Genomic DNA, 15,728 nt, shown 5'->3' on the forward strand with positions numbered 1-15,728 from the left:
GCTCACACATTCACGGGTTGACACCGGGTCTCAGGCGAGCCTGGAAGGTGGCGGGCGCACAGATGCACACGGGGCTAATCTGTGAGCGTGCCGAGTGGCCGTTCCTGCTGTGAGGATTCGCCTTAATGGCGCCTGCGCCGGGCCCGTGGGATGCTTCCCACATGCCCGTCTCCTCAAGGGGGGGTGTCCTTCTGCCCCTCCTGGGGTCCAGGAGAGGAGCCCGGAGAGGGGGTTACTGTTCGGGCCCAGTCACCTCAGTCCCCACAGGTAAATAGGAGGGGAGTCGAGCTGGGCACCGTGGGTGTGAAGTCACTGACTTGGCTCTAAAAAGCGCTTGAGGTGACGGAGGAAGATTTGCCGCTTGCACCGTGCGCCTCCTGTAGCTTCTGTGGGCAGTCCTCACTCCTGCGGGAGCAGAGTGCGGTTCTGTTGTTCCAGGGAGACTGGCTGCCACCCAGAGAGCTTGGTGTCTTCCCTCCGTTGACGGGCGCAGCTTAGGAGCATCCGTATCCACCTCTGCACGCCGGGAGACAACTGACACTGGGTCCTGGGCCCTGGGTCTTCAGCCATGGAAGTCCTGGGCCCTGCCCAAGTCTCCGCCTTGTCTGTCACAGCCCTGGCCAGAATGCTGTCTTTGGGAGAGGGGTCAAGGTGGCATCGTCCTCACCGGAATCAGAGGGAGTCACATCAGAAGCGACCCGCCTGGGGAAGCACCGCACGGCGGGAAATGACAGTCGGTCCCTGAAGTCTCGGCTTTTGTGGACGAGGCAGAGCCAAACAGGTGAAGGGTCACAGGGGTCAGTGCCCAGGGGTCAGTGCCCAGACTGCTGTGGAGGAGGGAGGCGAGGCTGGGAGCTGCCGGCAGCACAGACCCACGCAGAGCAGGGCGCCCGGCAGAGCCTCCAGCTCCCCTTGCACAGAGGGCCTCGCTCGGCCGGTTGTGAACATGCTGTCCTTTCTGAACAGCCTCCTGGCGTGGATCTGAGCGGAGGCTGCGGCAGCGGTGGCCGAGCCCTGGGGCTTCCCCTCGTCCTCCTGCTCCCAGGCTGTCCTGTCTCTGAGGGTTTGCTCGCTGCAGGCTGTTCTCCGTTTCCTTGGGTGCAGCTGTCTTGGTCTCGGACTCCTGTGCAGAGCGGTGCGTCCTTGGGCACTCTCCATCCCTAACCTCTCCACACCTGTCTGCGTCCGGCTTGGAGCTGGTCAGTGGTGGTGAGAACGGAATGAGTTACTGGGCGTGAGGTTGTTTGAACAGCCCCAGCCGTGGGCGGTGGGCAGCCTGCAGCTCCTCTCTGTTAGGCTTGGTTTGGGGCGAGGCCCAGTTTCAGGCTCTGTCTGGACACCTTCTGAAAGGACCAGCCCTGCCGCTGTGGCCGAGCCCTGGGCACCTGCTTGCAGACGTCCTTTCCCTGTGGATTGATCTGACCCTTGTAGTTCAAGGTTTGTGGCAATCTAATATTTATTACTTCATTAGATCTTCGTACCAACCCTCAGTGGCCTCATTTCACAGATGGAAAAGGCAGACCTGGCAAATAATTTCCAAAGAGAAAAAAGCCAGGGCTGGGGTTTGGCCAGCCAGGCTGCTGGGCGGGGCCTGGGCCCACGAGCTGCTCATCCCACACACGCGCCTGGAGCCCCGGCCCTGCTCACCCCTCGGCCTTCCAGCCTCTCCTTTCTGCTGATGCACTTTTATGCTTCTCGGTGCGCAGGTGTCTCTGGCTGGACTCCCCCGGCCAAGCGGCAGGCAGCAAGTTTTGAGAAGCAGGTGAGGTTAGCAGACCTGCCACCCCCTTGGGGGCTGGGGCAGGAGCCCAAGAGCAGAAGCTTTGAAACCACCCTCAGAATCCCCAGGGGAAGGGCTTCAGGGACACATGGACAAATGGACACTTTGCAGGTTCCCTGCTTGTTTGTTTATTTGTACGAGAGCCGCTGAGGTAGACCAGCAGGGATTCGGCCCGTCCTGGGTGAGAGGGACCTCAACCCCAGGTTTGCCAAGGGGACCCCTGCAGGCCCTGGCGTCCTAAGACCGGCTCTTTTGCTGATGGCGGCACATAGGGGCCCTCTCCCGGGGACGTAAGCCAGCGCCCTCCCCTCGATCCCTCAACAGGAGATGGCACGTGGAGCCCTGTCTTCGTCTTGAAGCACTGAGGCCCACCCAGCTGCCCCTTCTCCCACCTTCTGCCCTTGGGCCCCACCCCTGCTGCAGGGCGAGGTCGGGGAGGGAGATGGTGGGCCGGGCAGGGGCAGGTCACAGGTGCCTTTGCCCAGAGTGTTGTCTGGGCGACAACAGGACTTCTGCCTGGCACACCGAGCTGCGGCCAGAGGCTCTGATGGGGGCCCAACAGGCCTGCCTCTGTTCCAGCTGGAGGGTTTCTGTGAAGATGGTGGGTGAGCGGGCTGTGCGCTGAGAATGAACCACAGGGCGGGCGGCTGATCTGGGGATCCTCGCGAGGGCAGGGTGCCCTCCACGGAGGGGAGGGTCTGTGAGGTGATGAGGATGCTGGTCCAGCGGGATGACAGGTTCTCCTTCCCTGTCGGGAGTGTCTGTCGTGGGCGGTGGCGGTGCTGATGTTTCACTCTGAGCTTGTTAATTTTGTAATTCTTTAACAAGGTGATTTCGGTCCAGGAAGAACTCTAAAACTCAGGTCATCAGCTAGGAAAGGTATTGGCAGTAAACACAACAGATGAGGGGAGTTAAGGTGGGGGAAATGCTGGGAGAAAATAAGGAAATTCCCCCCCCAGAGCCCTCCCCCTGCCCCCCCCCCTTCAGTCTGAAGGCTTCTTGGAGCAGCAGAGTAAAAAGACCCCTGGCACAGACGGGCCGAGGGTCCCAGTCTCTGGGCTCACAATAGGGGGGCGGATCTAAGCCCCGGGAGGTGGGTGCAGGGTGGTGAGCGAGGCTGAGGCTGGGGGCCCTTCAGCAGTCACAGGCTGGTTCCTCAGCACGTCGGGATTTTGGAGACGTGAACGCTCCTTTCCACTGAGAAAGTGCTAAAACAACAACTCTTAGACAAGTTGGTGCGGAGCACACATCAACATTTATTCAGTCGCCGTCAGAGGAGCCAGCATGTGACAAAAGCGTGTTAGTTCAGAAAGGATATGAAACCTGGGGGGGATTCTCGGGAAACAGATGCCTGTTACATAAGCGGCTTGTTTACTCGTGAGGATCCCAGCTTCCTTCCACACGGTCATCTGTTCGTCTGTAGCGTCGTGTCAGAGGAAATCGGACAGGACGCCCAGGGCACCACACGGTGCCCACTTTCTCCGTTCAGGGCCCTACGGCGGCACCTTTGGCAGCTCCTCGGCTCTGCTGTCGTGCCACGGAAAGTAGCCGGGGCCGATACGATGCACCTGAAATTTGAGTTTCTTGTAACTTACACGTGTCACAAAATAGCCTTTTTTTTTCCAATCCACTTAAAATGTAAGAACCATTCTTAATCTCTAGGCTGTGGACCGGACCTGGCCTGCAGGCCGTCGCATGTGGCCCCGGCGCACAGATGCACCGCGGAAGAGCCGGGCATCGAAGCACACGCGGCGGCGGACACAGGTCACCAGGGATACGTGCTGCTCGCCCTGCTGGGGTCAGCTAGCACAGATGTGGACAGTGTTCCCGGGTCAGCAGCACCTCCCCAGCGACGGTTCTGCTCTTAGACGTTTCATCAAATGGCTAGTAAACGCACGGAATGCAAAATCTGTACAATTCTTAGTTTTGGAACATTTTGGGGAGCACATATTTTTTTGCTTCTTTGACAAATGAGGTACTTCTCACTCTTGCTGTGTGGCCTTGGGCAGGTCCCCTCACCCTCCTGGGCCTCCATTTTCCATCCTTTGAAGATCAGAGTAGTAGCTTCTCACACAATTCTTGTGGGGAAAATGCCCTTTGCACAGTGACGGGCACTTGAGGGCCTGAGGAAAACCTAAGCACAGGAGCTCACAGGGTCCCCAGGTGCCCACTTGACCCTGACCCCCAGAAGCCCAGCTCCCTTCTGATGGAAGCAGGGAGGTGAGTCCTATACCCACTTCCTCCAGGAAAACTGCCCCAAGGAGCCCCCCAGGCCCCTCCTGGGGCTGGTGAGACCAGCCTTTCCCTTGAGAGTGGGTGGGGCATCGGGCCCCAGAGGAGAGACACAGGGACCCTGGGGGAAAGGCTGCCCTTGGTCTCCCTCTGACTTCTTCCCCCAGGGACCGTCACGCTCTTGTGTTGAGGGCGGCCCTGGAGGGTCTTTCGTGGGCGAGAAGAGCCAGGCCTCCAGCCAACCAGGGTAGAGAAGGAAAAATCCCAAGTTTCTCTGTGATTGGATTCAGGGTGAGTACCTGGAACGCACACAGGGAAGAGGGGTTTGGTGTGAGGCAGGGTCTAGGGAAGGCATCTCCTCCTCTGTGAGATGTTTCCTAGGCCAGAATCTGATGGATAAATTTCAAGGAACTGTAATGTTTGACTTCAAATGTGGTCTTTTCTCCAGCTTTGTTCGTTATTCAAAACTGTTAAGCACCTGCTGTGCTGGAGGTACAGCAGCGAGAGAGAGGCTTGGCTGCCCTCACAGGGTGTACACTTCAGACAAGACTGATAAACACACAGGTATGATGAATGCCGCAAAAGAGAGGTGGACGATGTTATTGCTCGTGGGGGGGCTTGTGGCAGGGGTGATGGGACCAAAGTCAGGAAAAAATGAGTGGCTGCTGACCAGGTTAATGAAGGAGGGGAGGATGTTCTAAGAGCGGGGGACTAGCATGTGCAAAGGGCCCGTGGCAGGGGGAGCCTGCAACAGCAAAGGCACCGAAGACACGGCAGTCATTCTCTGTCCCAGCACCGTTTGCTTTTTGCAGCCCAGTAACCAGTTTCTGAAATTACCCTGTTTCTATTTTTACTTGTTACTCTACTCACCTCACTAAAATGTCAGCTCTCTCAAGCCAGGAATCTGTCTTGTTCATAGTGTCCGTAGCTCCTAGGACAGTGCCTGGCAAAGAGCAGGTGCTCAACAAATATTTGTGGAAAATGACAGTGACATTGATGATGGTGGTGGTGGTGATGATGGTCATGGTCATGGTGATGGTGACAATGATGGTGGTGATGGTGATGCTGGTGGTGACGATGGTGGTGGTGATGATGGTGATGGTGATGGTGGTGGTGGTGGTGGTGCTGGTGCTGGTGGTGACAGTGGTGGTGGTGGTGGTGGTGATGGTAGTGGTGACGTCCGCATTCCAGGCAGACGCTGTGTGCAGTCCTGTGCCATTGCACTTCCAAGAATCTCACGTGTGTGAACTTGTGTGAACCTCGCCGCCACCTGTGAGAGATGGAAGTAACTTGCTGAGTCTCACAGTGGTCGGTGCCTGCGTCAGGATTCATCTCAGGCAGGCTCCCCCGAGATCACGCCCTGCCGCACCGCCGCAAGATGCAGGTATAGCAACGACTCTGCTTGCGCTCAGAGACTCTTCTGCGCGTGTCTGTGCACGTGTGAGTGCGTCCATCCCATGATGGACACAGGCGCTCGGCAACAGCCCTGCCTGACCAAAGGTCGGCGTGTGGGGACAAAGTGAGCGGCGAGGAAGGCTGGGGGAGGCCCTTTAGCAGCCGTAAGAAGGTTCGAAGCAGAGGGGGTGGCCCGATTGAACTGGTGGGTTGGAGAAAAGATGGAAGGCGGCGTAAATGGCTGCAGGGACATCCACTGAAACATAGAGGAGGAAATGCCTGCTTCGAAGAGGTAGGGAGCAGCGAAAACCCACAGGACTTGGAGAGGAATAAGATGTGGGTGGATCGGGTGGGGTTCTCCGTTGCTAGACATCGTGTATGAGCTCACGTTTGCTGTGTAACAGAACCACTCCAAAGACAGTGGCTTAACACAGTGAGCACATATTATTTCTCATAATTCTGTGGTCCAGTTGGGTGGCTCTGCTCCGGCTCAGCGTGGCTGGTGCTCAGTGGCCTGAGGTGGCTCACCTGTGCTTGTGGGTTTGCTTGATGTTCTGCCGTCGACTGCCGGCCCAGCCCTGTTCAGAGGACAAGCCCCAGGCGCTCACCCCTCAGCCCTGTGGAGTCAGATCTCCCAGTGTCCCGTGGACCGAGTCCAGGTTCAAGGTGGGGAAGCACGGCAACGACCTACCACGAAACCCTTTGCTCACCCGGGAGGGGGGGCGGGGGAAGGAATCCCTGTGGCCATTTTTGCAGCCTGCCACGAATGGAAAGGACTCTGGCTGATTTAAGCAGAACAGAATTGGTGAAAAATGACTATTTGTAAAAAGAGTTTTGCGGCGGCCTGGGAACAAAATCAGAAATCAGGGCACAGGACGTGCAGGACGGGTGTCGCTGCGCTGCTGTGACCCTGTGTCCGTGCTGCTCCGGGGGATGATCCTGCAGCAACCCTGCCTGGTGTCAGAGAGGAGAACACACACACAGACACACACGTACACACCCAAACACACACACACACACACACACACACACACACGAATACCTCGCTCCTCCTGGGTCACACGCAAGACCCCGTTTGCAAGGTGGGCAGAGCTTGTGCACAGCCATTGCCTTTGCGTGGAGAGAAGAGGTCCAGGGTAAGGGTCTATGCAGACATGTGGGTGGTGGTGAAGGCTGTGGGGAGTTGCCGGGGCCTAGAAGGGAGAACGGGAAATCAGACATGCGGAGGTCTAGGGGTGGCCCGAGCGGATGACCTCGGAGTGGGTGTACGGCGTTGCGTTTCATGCCAGTGGCCACCAGGGGGAGCGCCGAACAAACCAGGTCGTGGAAGACTTGTCGTGGTCGACCAACCTCTGTCCAGAGACCCCAGTGCTTGTGCCACGAGCCACAAGCAGCGGCCCTGGTGCCTGCCCTGCAGCAGCCCGGCCTCCAGGCTGGCCCCCACGTGGTCCGCAGCAGCCCGCAGCCCGGGTGGCGTGGTCACCAGCACAGCACTCGTCCTCCTGTGGCCTCCCCTTCCCCGTCTCACGCCCCTGAGCTCGCACTCCCCGGTGAGATCCTGCCCAGGAGCCTTTATCTCGGCCCTGCCTTTTCGGGGCCGAGGCCAAGACTGTGCTTCAGGCCCCTCCCCACCCCTACACCGCAGATGGAGGGCCGAGGGCTGCTGGCACCAAGGAGCCTAGGGGGACTTTTATGTGTATCTTCTGACCGGGGGCCATCGTGGATGGTGTCTGAGACCTGAGAACCCAGGTGGCCAAGAGGTCGCACCTAGCCAGCGGCTCTCAAACGCTTTGCGGTGTTTGTAGAGGATGTGAGGGGGGTGTCGAGAGGAGAGATGTGGGCTGGGGTCTTGGCCAGGCTGGTGTAAGGGGACCTTGGCAGAAAACTGGAGACACCGTCAGGGGCTAAGGGCAGGGGGAGGGCACAGCCGTCTGCCTGAAGGGTGGAGTCTCCTACATCCTGGGGGTGGAGGGGTCGGGGGCTCCCCCAAATCCACCCCTCGAGGGAAGGGGAGAACTCTGGACCCCGCTGTGTGGGAGGAACCCTCCCTCAGACCCGCAGGCAGGGAGGCTTCCCTACGCCTCGCCTGCCCGGCACTGAGAAGGGCTGACAACGTGCCAGTCTGTCTCCCAGGCCTGGCCCGGTGGAGCCCAGATGCACAGCTTCCCTGCCGTGGGACCCACTCCTCTCTCAGCGTCCCAGGAAATGACAGGACCTGCTCCCTGTGGAAGGCCCTTCTCCTTTTTATATTCGTAAGTACTTTGTGTTCATTGCAGAAACCTTTACAAAGGCAGATAAATGAAAAGAACAAACCTCGCATCATCCCAGAGATTATATTAACATTTTAATTCATCTGCCCACATGATTTCCCTGTGCAAACAAAATCTTCTGTAAAAATCGAATTGTAGGGACTTTCCTGGCAGTCCAGTGGTTAGGACTCTGTGCTTCCACTGTTGGGGGCCTGCGTTTGATCCCTGGTCAGGGAACTAAGATCCCACATGCATGCTGCAACTAAGAGTTTGCATGCCGTGACTAAGAGTTTGCATGCCACGACTAAGAGTTTGCATGCCACAACGAAGGAACCCACATGCCACAACTAAGGAGCCGGTGAGCTGCAACTAAGGAGCGCACATGCCACAACTAAGACCCGGCACAACCAAATAAATAAATTAAAAAAAAAAAAAAGTACTTCCTACACCTACCCAGGGTAATACTTTAAAAAAAAGAATAGAATTATACAAAATATACTATTTTAAAACTTGTGTTCCTTATGTATGAACATATTATGAACATCTGCCCTTTTTACAGATCTGCAGCTGTTTCTTGAATGGCTGCGCCTTCATTTGTTTAACCGGTCCTGACCTGTCGGGCCTGCGGGCTGCTCCAATCCTGTGCTGTTCACCAGTGATGCCCCAGTGAGGCTGCTAGTACCTAATGGTTCCCTCACTTCTTTGGTCTCATAGATAAATTGCTCTGCTGAAGCTGCGCCCGAATCCATTGCCTCTCTCCCGCTCTGTTCAAGCCCGTGGCTTCCAGGATTCAATCCTGTTTTCCCTTCTTTGGCTCTCAGTTTCACCCCGCAGGGGAGCCCATGTCTACGATGGGGCTCTGACCCAGGAACACTCCCATGACCACTGGACACTTAGCTTGGACGTCGCACAGACACCTCGAAAGCTACATTTTTCTTCTTTTGGGCAGAGAAAATACTCTGTGTAATATGATCATGATAGATACAGCTCATGATACATCTGTCCAGACCCACAGAATATAGAAGACCAGGGGTGAGCCTCATGTCAACTCTGGGCTCTGGGTGGGGATGACCTGTCCGTGCCGCTTCATCAGTGTTAACAGATGTACCCTGTGGTGGGGTGTTGATGGTGGGGAAGCTGTGCATGCAGAGGGGCAGGGCGTGCACAGGAGCTCCCTGTGTCTCCCCCCCAGTTTTGCTGTGCCTAAAACTGCTCTAAAAAATAGTCTTAACTTTAAACAATGAAATAGGCATGCAAAAATATACGAAAATACTTAACACCTGTGTTCCCTCCACCCAGCTTTAGAAATTACATACCTAGAAAGCCCTTGGTGCATTCTCCGCCCGCCCCCCCCCCCCCCCCCCCCCCGCTATCTATTCCTCTCCCTGCCCCAAAGGTAACTGCTGTCCTGATTCGGCTTTGTCATCCTCCACCCATGTCTCAGCAAGTCTAGCCTTGCTCACTTAAAGCCGGAGCTGGTTCACACCTGGACAAGTGCTGGGGCCACTTCCCCTGACCCACTGCACAGGGCCTCCACCCAGCTCTCCGAGAGTCTCTGCCGGCTCTGTCCCTGCAGGGTGGGGTCTCTGTGAGGGCGAGGGTCGCCTCTGCCCTTTGTCCACCGCGGCTCCCGCCCCAGTACCCGGGGCAGGGGGCTCAGTAGAGGGTGGGGTGTCCATGCATCTGCTACGTTACTGGGTCCATGTGGATGGGATTTTTTTTTTTTTCAGTATTTAACTATATTTTCTGATTAAAATAGAAAAAAAAGGGGGCTGAGAGTAAGGGCAACGGAAATTACACTGTGCTGATACAGAGACTTTAAATTCTAGTCAGAGTTAAGGTCCATGTTAAAGGTCAACTGATGGTTCCAAGGAAATAACATGGAGTCTGGTTGAGACATACATGAGCTGAGTGTCATCATTAGCCGCAATAATGGAGGAAAACAGCTCTCAGCGAAATTGGAGTCCACACCTGTCAGGCACGGGTAGGGAGAAGTCTGCAGAAATGGGTTCTCTCCATGCCCCCGTGACAAAGAAGGCTCCTGGTTTGATGGGAAGAGTAGCTCTAGTTCCCAGATGGTGTCCACAGCTCAGAGCCGAGTCTAGCAGTGGAACTGAGCGGAGCACGTAGGCACACACACAACGTAAAATTGACCATCTTCATCATTTTTAAGTGCACAATTCAGTGTCATTAAGTTTATTCGCATTGTTGTGCGTCCATCGCCACCATCATCTCCAGAACCTTCTCATCTTCCCAAACTGAAACTCTGTCCCCATTACACCCTCACTCTACACCCTCCCCCAGCCCCTGGCACCCCCCCACATCCCACCCTCTGTCTCTGTGGATTTGATGACCTCATACACGTGGAGCCATACAGTGCCCGTCCTTCTGTGACTGGCTGTTTCACTCAGCGCAACGCCCTCCGTGTTCATCCTGTTGGAGCAGGTGTAAGAATTTCCTCCCCTCCCCCTTATTTTTTTAAATATTTATTTATTTATTTATTTACTTTTGGCCGTGTTGGGTCTTTGTTGCTGCACGCGGGCTTTCTGTAGTTGCGGCGAGCGGAGGCTGCGCATTGCAGAGCACGGGCTCTAGGCGCGTGGGCTTCAGTAGTTGCGGCACATGGGCTTAGTGGCTCCGCAGCATGTGGGAATCTTCCCGGACCAGGCCTCGAACTCGTGTCCCCTGCATTGGCAGGAGGATTCTTAACCACTTCGCCACCAGGGAAGTACACCCCCTTTTTCTTTTTTAAATTTATTTATTTAGTTGCACCGGCTTGCAGAATGCGGGCTCCTTAGTTGCAGCTCACGGGCTCCTTAGTTGTGACATGAGGATTCTTAGTTGCGGCATGCATGCAGGATCTAGTTCCCCGACCAGGGATCGAACCTCGGGCCCCCTGCATTGGGAGTGCTGAGTCTTATCCGATAGACCACCAGGGCAGTCCCCAGGATTTCCTCCCTTTTTCAAGGCTGGATGATGCTCTGCTGTAGTTAGCTGTGCAGATGGTTTTGACCAGGCCGTGTTCCCTGTAGCGGCTCCGCGGTCCCAAGAGTGGCTGCCGACCCCTCCCCAGCATCACCAGTATGGACTCAGGGGAGACCGGCATGTGTGCCAGTGTGGGAATGGCCAGCTCTCCAGCCACGCCCTAGGGCCTGAAACGCCCCCTCCCCTTGGGCTCTGTCTGTCCTTCCTTGGGGCACTCTGGCCCTTCGCCCCGTGGAGACCTCGCTCCAGGTGAGGGAGAGAACTGCTTCCAGCATCTCTCTGCCATGGAGACGGGGAACTAGAAAGTGCAGCAATTTTAAGAGTCAAGGAAGTCGTGCACCTGAGGGGGGCCTGTGGCCTTTTCCTTTCCCCCCCAACACTCCCCCAAAGGTGGAGTCCCCACCTCTCCAAGCCAACCGAGGGGGGCTCCGAGAGTCACCGAGAGAGATCGGGGTGCCTGCAGAAGGGACATCTCCTCACCCAGGGGGCTTGCTGAGCTACCCTCTGTGTCATCCGAGATGATGGAGCTGGAAAAGAGAGCCAGAGAGAGACAGCCAGGCAGAGGGGGCCCCATTTGCACAAGAGGATGTGTGATTTTCCTCCAGCTGACAGCACTCCAAGGAGGCACGCCCGTGGACCATCTCGCTGATACCAGGGGAGCTGCCAGCCAGGTGAGGGGACCCGAGGAAGGTGCCCTGGAGGGTGGGGCTGGAACTGAGGGTGCGGGGAAATCTCTCCTTTCCCGGGACCTGTGTGGTGGGCAGGAGCTGCGGGACCCCTGGGAGTCCCCAGAGGCCGTGGGGAGCGCCAGGTAAGCAGAAGGACACTGCCCTGGTCCCTTCTCCTGTCAGCCCCCGCACCAGGGCCACAGAGCCTTGGGGGACAGAGCCTCGGGGGACAAGGCGGGATGAGATCTGTCCCCTTCCTGGGGCCACAGACTGGAGCTGAGCTGGCGGAGGCTGTGCGCTGGGATCGAAGTGCTAACTTAGTCTGGACGGAGCTTTGGGCACGGGAATTGACCAGGAAGTGATGGAGCCGCTCGCAGTGTTTGAAGGGACAGAAAGATTTGAGGAGGCACAGCTGGAAGCAGGAATTGAAAACACATTAAAAAGCCGTTTCAGGGGCTTCCCTGGCGGCAGAGCTTTCAGATGAGCAGGGAAAGGGAGGAACCGTGAGCATCAGAGAGGAGAGAGCGACGTGAAGAGTGGACACAAAGGTAATGGGAAGAATGCGATGGAAGGTCCCAGTCCTTCTAGTAAAACAGAGAGACGGTCAGAGGGCGTCTAAGACAAACCCTCCCTCTGTCATTTATGAGAAATGCATGTAAAGCCGCAGGCTAAAGAAGGGCTGGAGGGACTTAGGTGCTCAGACCCGTGCAAACAAAAATAAGGCAGGACCACCCAAATTAACATCAGATAAGGTGGCCTTTAAGATCACAACAGGAAGAAGAAAAGCAAAAATTATAAAGGGGATCAAACAGTCATAAACTTGTATGAACAAAGCAAAATGTGGTTAAACACACAGAGCAGAAGTATCAGAATTGCAAGGACAGCTGGGTAATATACCCAGGAAAAGTCGGTACATTTGATTCAATAGGTGGAGGTTTTTACATCTATGAACAGAAATAATACATCTCATTCGTATGTCCCTGGAACGGCTACAGAAATTATCTATTTGACCACAAAGAAGATCTGAACCAATAGAGAAAAGCAGAGAAGAAGGCCATATTTTTATCATAATCTGAGAAAACTGGCAGTAAATAATAAAGGTGTGACGAATATAATGTTAACTACTTTGATATTAGGAAACACACTTATAAAAAACACTTAAAGAGGCCATCAAGAGGGAAATTAAAAATTATTGGAAAGTGGTGAAAGTAAGAATGTTACATTCTCAAAACTCCAGGACACGGCAAAACCGTATATTCAGTGGGAAATAAAGACAAAGGCCATCAGTATTAAAATAGGAAAACAAAAGTCAAAGGACCTACTTACCCAGTTTAAGTACAAAAAGAAAGTAGGAAGATGGAATTGATAAAGAAGAACAGAAATGAATCAGAAACCTAGCTTCACGCTTCTCTTAGAAGATAAGTGCGGCCTGGTCTTTGCAAACACCCGTGAGCAGAAGAACCCGAGCTCACCCTGACTTGCACTTTCTTTGTGAAGGAAAAATGAGATACAGAAACACACAAGGTTAAGGTTCAGAAAGGAGACATAATGACAGGGTCAGGAGATTAAAGCATTTTAAGGAAACTATTCAACACTACAGCAAAAATTCGAAAACCTGGAGGAAATGGGGAAGCCCAAGGGTGTGAGCCTTCGAAGGGGGATCAAGGAATCGATGCCAGGTGAGGCCTAGCTCTGTCACTTAGCAGCTGTGTGACCTTAGGCCAATTACTTAGCCTCTCTGTGCTTCCGTTTCCTATCTATAAAATGGACATCATAATAGTTCCTACCTCTTTGCAGTTGTGAGGATTAAATGAGCTCATATAGGGGACGTCCGCATTATTGATAAAATAGTCTCTTGATGGGCTCAGAGTAAATAATAATACAAATCTTACGAGAATGTCCCGAGAATTAGATGAACCACATAGGACAGGAGAGAGAACCCTCCTCATTCAAACTAAAACAGAAGAGTTCTCGCTGGCTATACTAAAACTCACGTGTGGCAAAAGGCACCATAAATCCAGTCCACGTACAAGTGACGGATCAAGGAGAGCACTAGTGACTCAGCAGCTGTAACAGCAAGAGCTCTTAAACGCTGACAAGGAAAACACAGAAGAGAAGTGGGGCGAAGGCCTGTGGCCGGCACAGGTGTGACAATGCACCAGCCCACCCGCCGGGGTCAGGGAACAGCCGAGAAGTGGCAAGAACGCAGGGCACTGGCTGCCTGACTGGACCAGAGCCCGGATAGCCTGCTGGCCTCCAGGGACCGCCTTGCAGAAATCCATCGGGCAACACGCACGAAATCAAAAATGCCAACATTCCTGGGATTCTGTTACAGAGAAATAAAAACACCCGTAAGTTCAAGGAGGCTTATGGAGCATCGGTCAAAAGCTGGAAGCCAGGTGGCTTCCCCTCAACAGGGAGCATTCTGGTCCTGTGCACATCAAACGTTGTTGATATTAATACTAAACAGCTGCGAGAGGGGACAGAGTGGATCCCGCGGTCTGAGGCAGCGGGGGATCAGAGCCCGTGTCTGATGAGCCCCTGTTTTAAAAGCAGCGACAGCCCCCAGTGTGTCATGTACATTTAACTTTATCGGATGTTATATAAGCATTGGGAAAAACACAGGGGGTGCACACTGGAATTTTACGGGGTGCTGACAGAGGGAGAGGCAAGCCAGTTATGTGTGAAAGGAAAGGGCGGCTCTAAAAACTAGTCATCACATTGTGCAGGTTCACGGAATTATGTTTGTGTGATCACCATGCAGAAATAAAATGGAGAGATTTTCACCCTTGTTAGAATAAATATCAGACTTGGTGTGCGATGGGGTGCACTCGTGTTTGTCAGGAATCGGGGTGCGGCTTCCCACGCTCGAGAAGCAGGAGTGCCAGGCGGCCCGGGCCTGCCCCCCAGCAGGCGGGGGCTCCGGGCGGGGTCGGACCAGGCGCCCAGCTCACCGTGACTTGCACTTTGCCGGGCCGCGCAACCCTGCCCACTCCAGCCCCGGGCTGCCCTTTGTTCCAACTCAGCCCTGGCTTCCTGGGGGCTTCCTGGGAGCCTGCACAGGGGAAGGTCAGGGTCGGGTGACAGTGGGGGACCTTTGCAGCATCCCTGGGGGAGCTTCCCTCTTCCTCCCACTGACTTCCCGGGATGCACACCTGCAGCTTCTCCGACCCAAGTCTCTGCCCTCAGGGCAGATAGAGGGGAAGGGACCCCCGGGGATCCTTCCTGCGTTTTCCCAGACATGCAGCCGGTCCGCTCTCCTTGCCGCTGTCCGGGGAGAAGCTCTCTAAACAGTATTTGAAATCCCAGTGTCCTCCAGTGGCTCAGCGCTGCACCCAGGAACCCAGGACGGCGGCGGGAGGGACCCCGAGGTCAGAGCTGCTGGGCGAAGCCGAGTCCAGCCTGCCCCACCCACGCTGTCCGCCTCGCTCCAACCAGGCCCCAGCAGTCAGCTCTCTAGGCCAGTGAGCCCCAGCACTGTGCCTCACCCGGAAGTTTATACGGGAAGTTTACATGGCGGGATCTCAGTGGGGAGGCGACACCCATGGTGCCAGGAGGGGGGCATCCACCAGGCGACAGCAGGGGAGCCGGTGCCGGACTGGGAAAGCAGTGGGGACGACGGGAGGAGGAAGGGCAGCCCGCCTGGAGGCTGAAGGGCTCCCGAGGCAAAGACCTAGTGCCAGTATGACATTAGGAAGACGAGCAGGTTAGCTTAGGTCAGTGGTGCAGCTCACTGAAGCTTACCTCTTTCTGTGGATGATTTTGGAAGGAATTTCACTTTCCAAAGTCCTTTCACGCATGTTGCCTCCTCAGGGTCCCACACAACTGCTTGTGATTCTGGCGCCCGTATTTTAACTGATGGGGAAATGGGGCCCCGGGAAGGTAAGCGTCTTTCCCGGGCCTCACAGCTGGGGACGCCTGAGCTAGCACTCGTTTACCCTGTGTGCTGCCTCCAGATGAGATTTTAAAATAAAAATCTTACTTTTGAATTGTTTTGGATTTACAGAATAATTGCCAAGACAGTGTGGAGAGTTCCTGGGTCGTCTGCACGTGGATTCCCTATTGCCGATATCTTGTTTGTTGTAGCTAGTGAACCGATGCTGGTGTGTGATTAACCGAAGCCCATGCTCTCTCCGGGTTTCTTTGGTTTGTGCCGAATGTCCCTTTTCTGTCCCTGGATCCCATCCAGAGACCACCTTCCATTTACTGTCCCATCTCCTCAGGCTCCTCTGGGCTCAGACTTCCCTTGTTTTGGTGACCTTGATGGTTTTGAGGAGGGCTGTTCAGGTATTTTGTTGAACTTCCCTCAGTTTGGGCATGTCTGATGTTCATCTCATGGTTAGACTGGGGGTTTGGGTTTGGGGAAGCAGACCACAGAGTGGAAGCGCCGGTTTTTATCACGTGGTATCCAGGGGACAT

The 15,728-nt window shown here is 55.1% G+C and overlaps 1 protein-coding gene across 2 annotated transcripts in view; it reads left to right on the forward strand.

The window, feature by feature from the left end:
• The first annotated feature begins 67 nt into the window (after window positions 1-67).
• The window catches only part of ALDH3A1 (aldehyde dehydrogenase 3 family member A1), a 29,201-nt gene continuing 13,540 nt past the window's right edge, over window positions 68-15,728 (forward strand). Inside the window, exons 1-4 of one of the 2 annotated variants that reach the window (XM_049702439.1) lie at window positions 68-4,303; window positions 4,461-5,396; window positions 7,541-7,659; window positions 8,216-11,312. The gene's annotated coding sequence lies outside the window, so the exon portion shown is untranslated. Of the gene's footprint in view, window positions 4,304-4,460; window positions 5,397-7,540; window positions 7,660-8,047; window positions 11,313-15,728 lie in introns of those variants that run through there. The other variant, XM_049702440.1, reaches the window with a different exon arrangement.

Source organism: Orcinus orca, chromosome 19, assembly GCF_937001465.1.
Source record: "Orcinus orca chromosome 19, mOrcOrc1.1, whole genome shotgun sequence".
NCBI classification, from domain to species: domain Eukaryota; kingdom Metazoa; phylum Chordata; class Mammalia; order Artiodactyla; family Delphinidae; genus Orcinus; species Orcinus orca.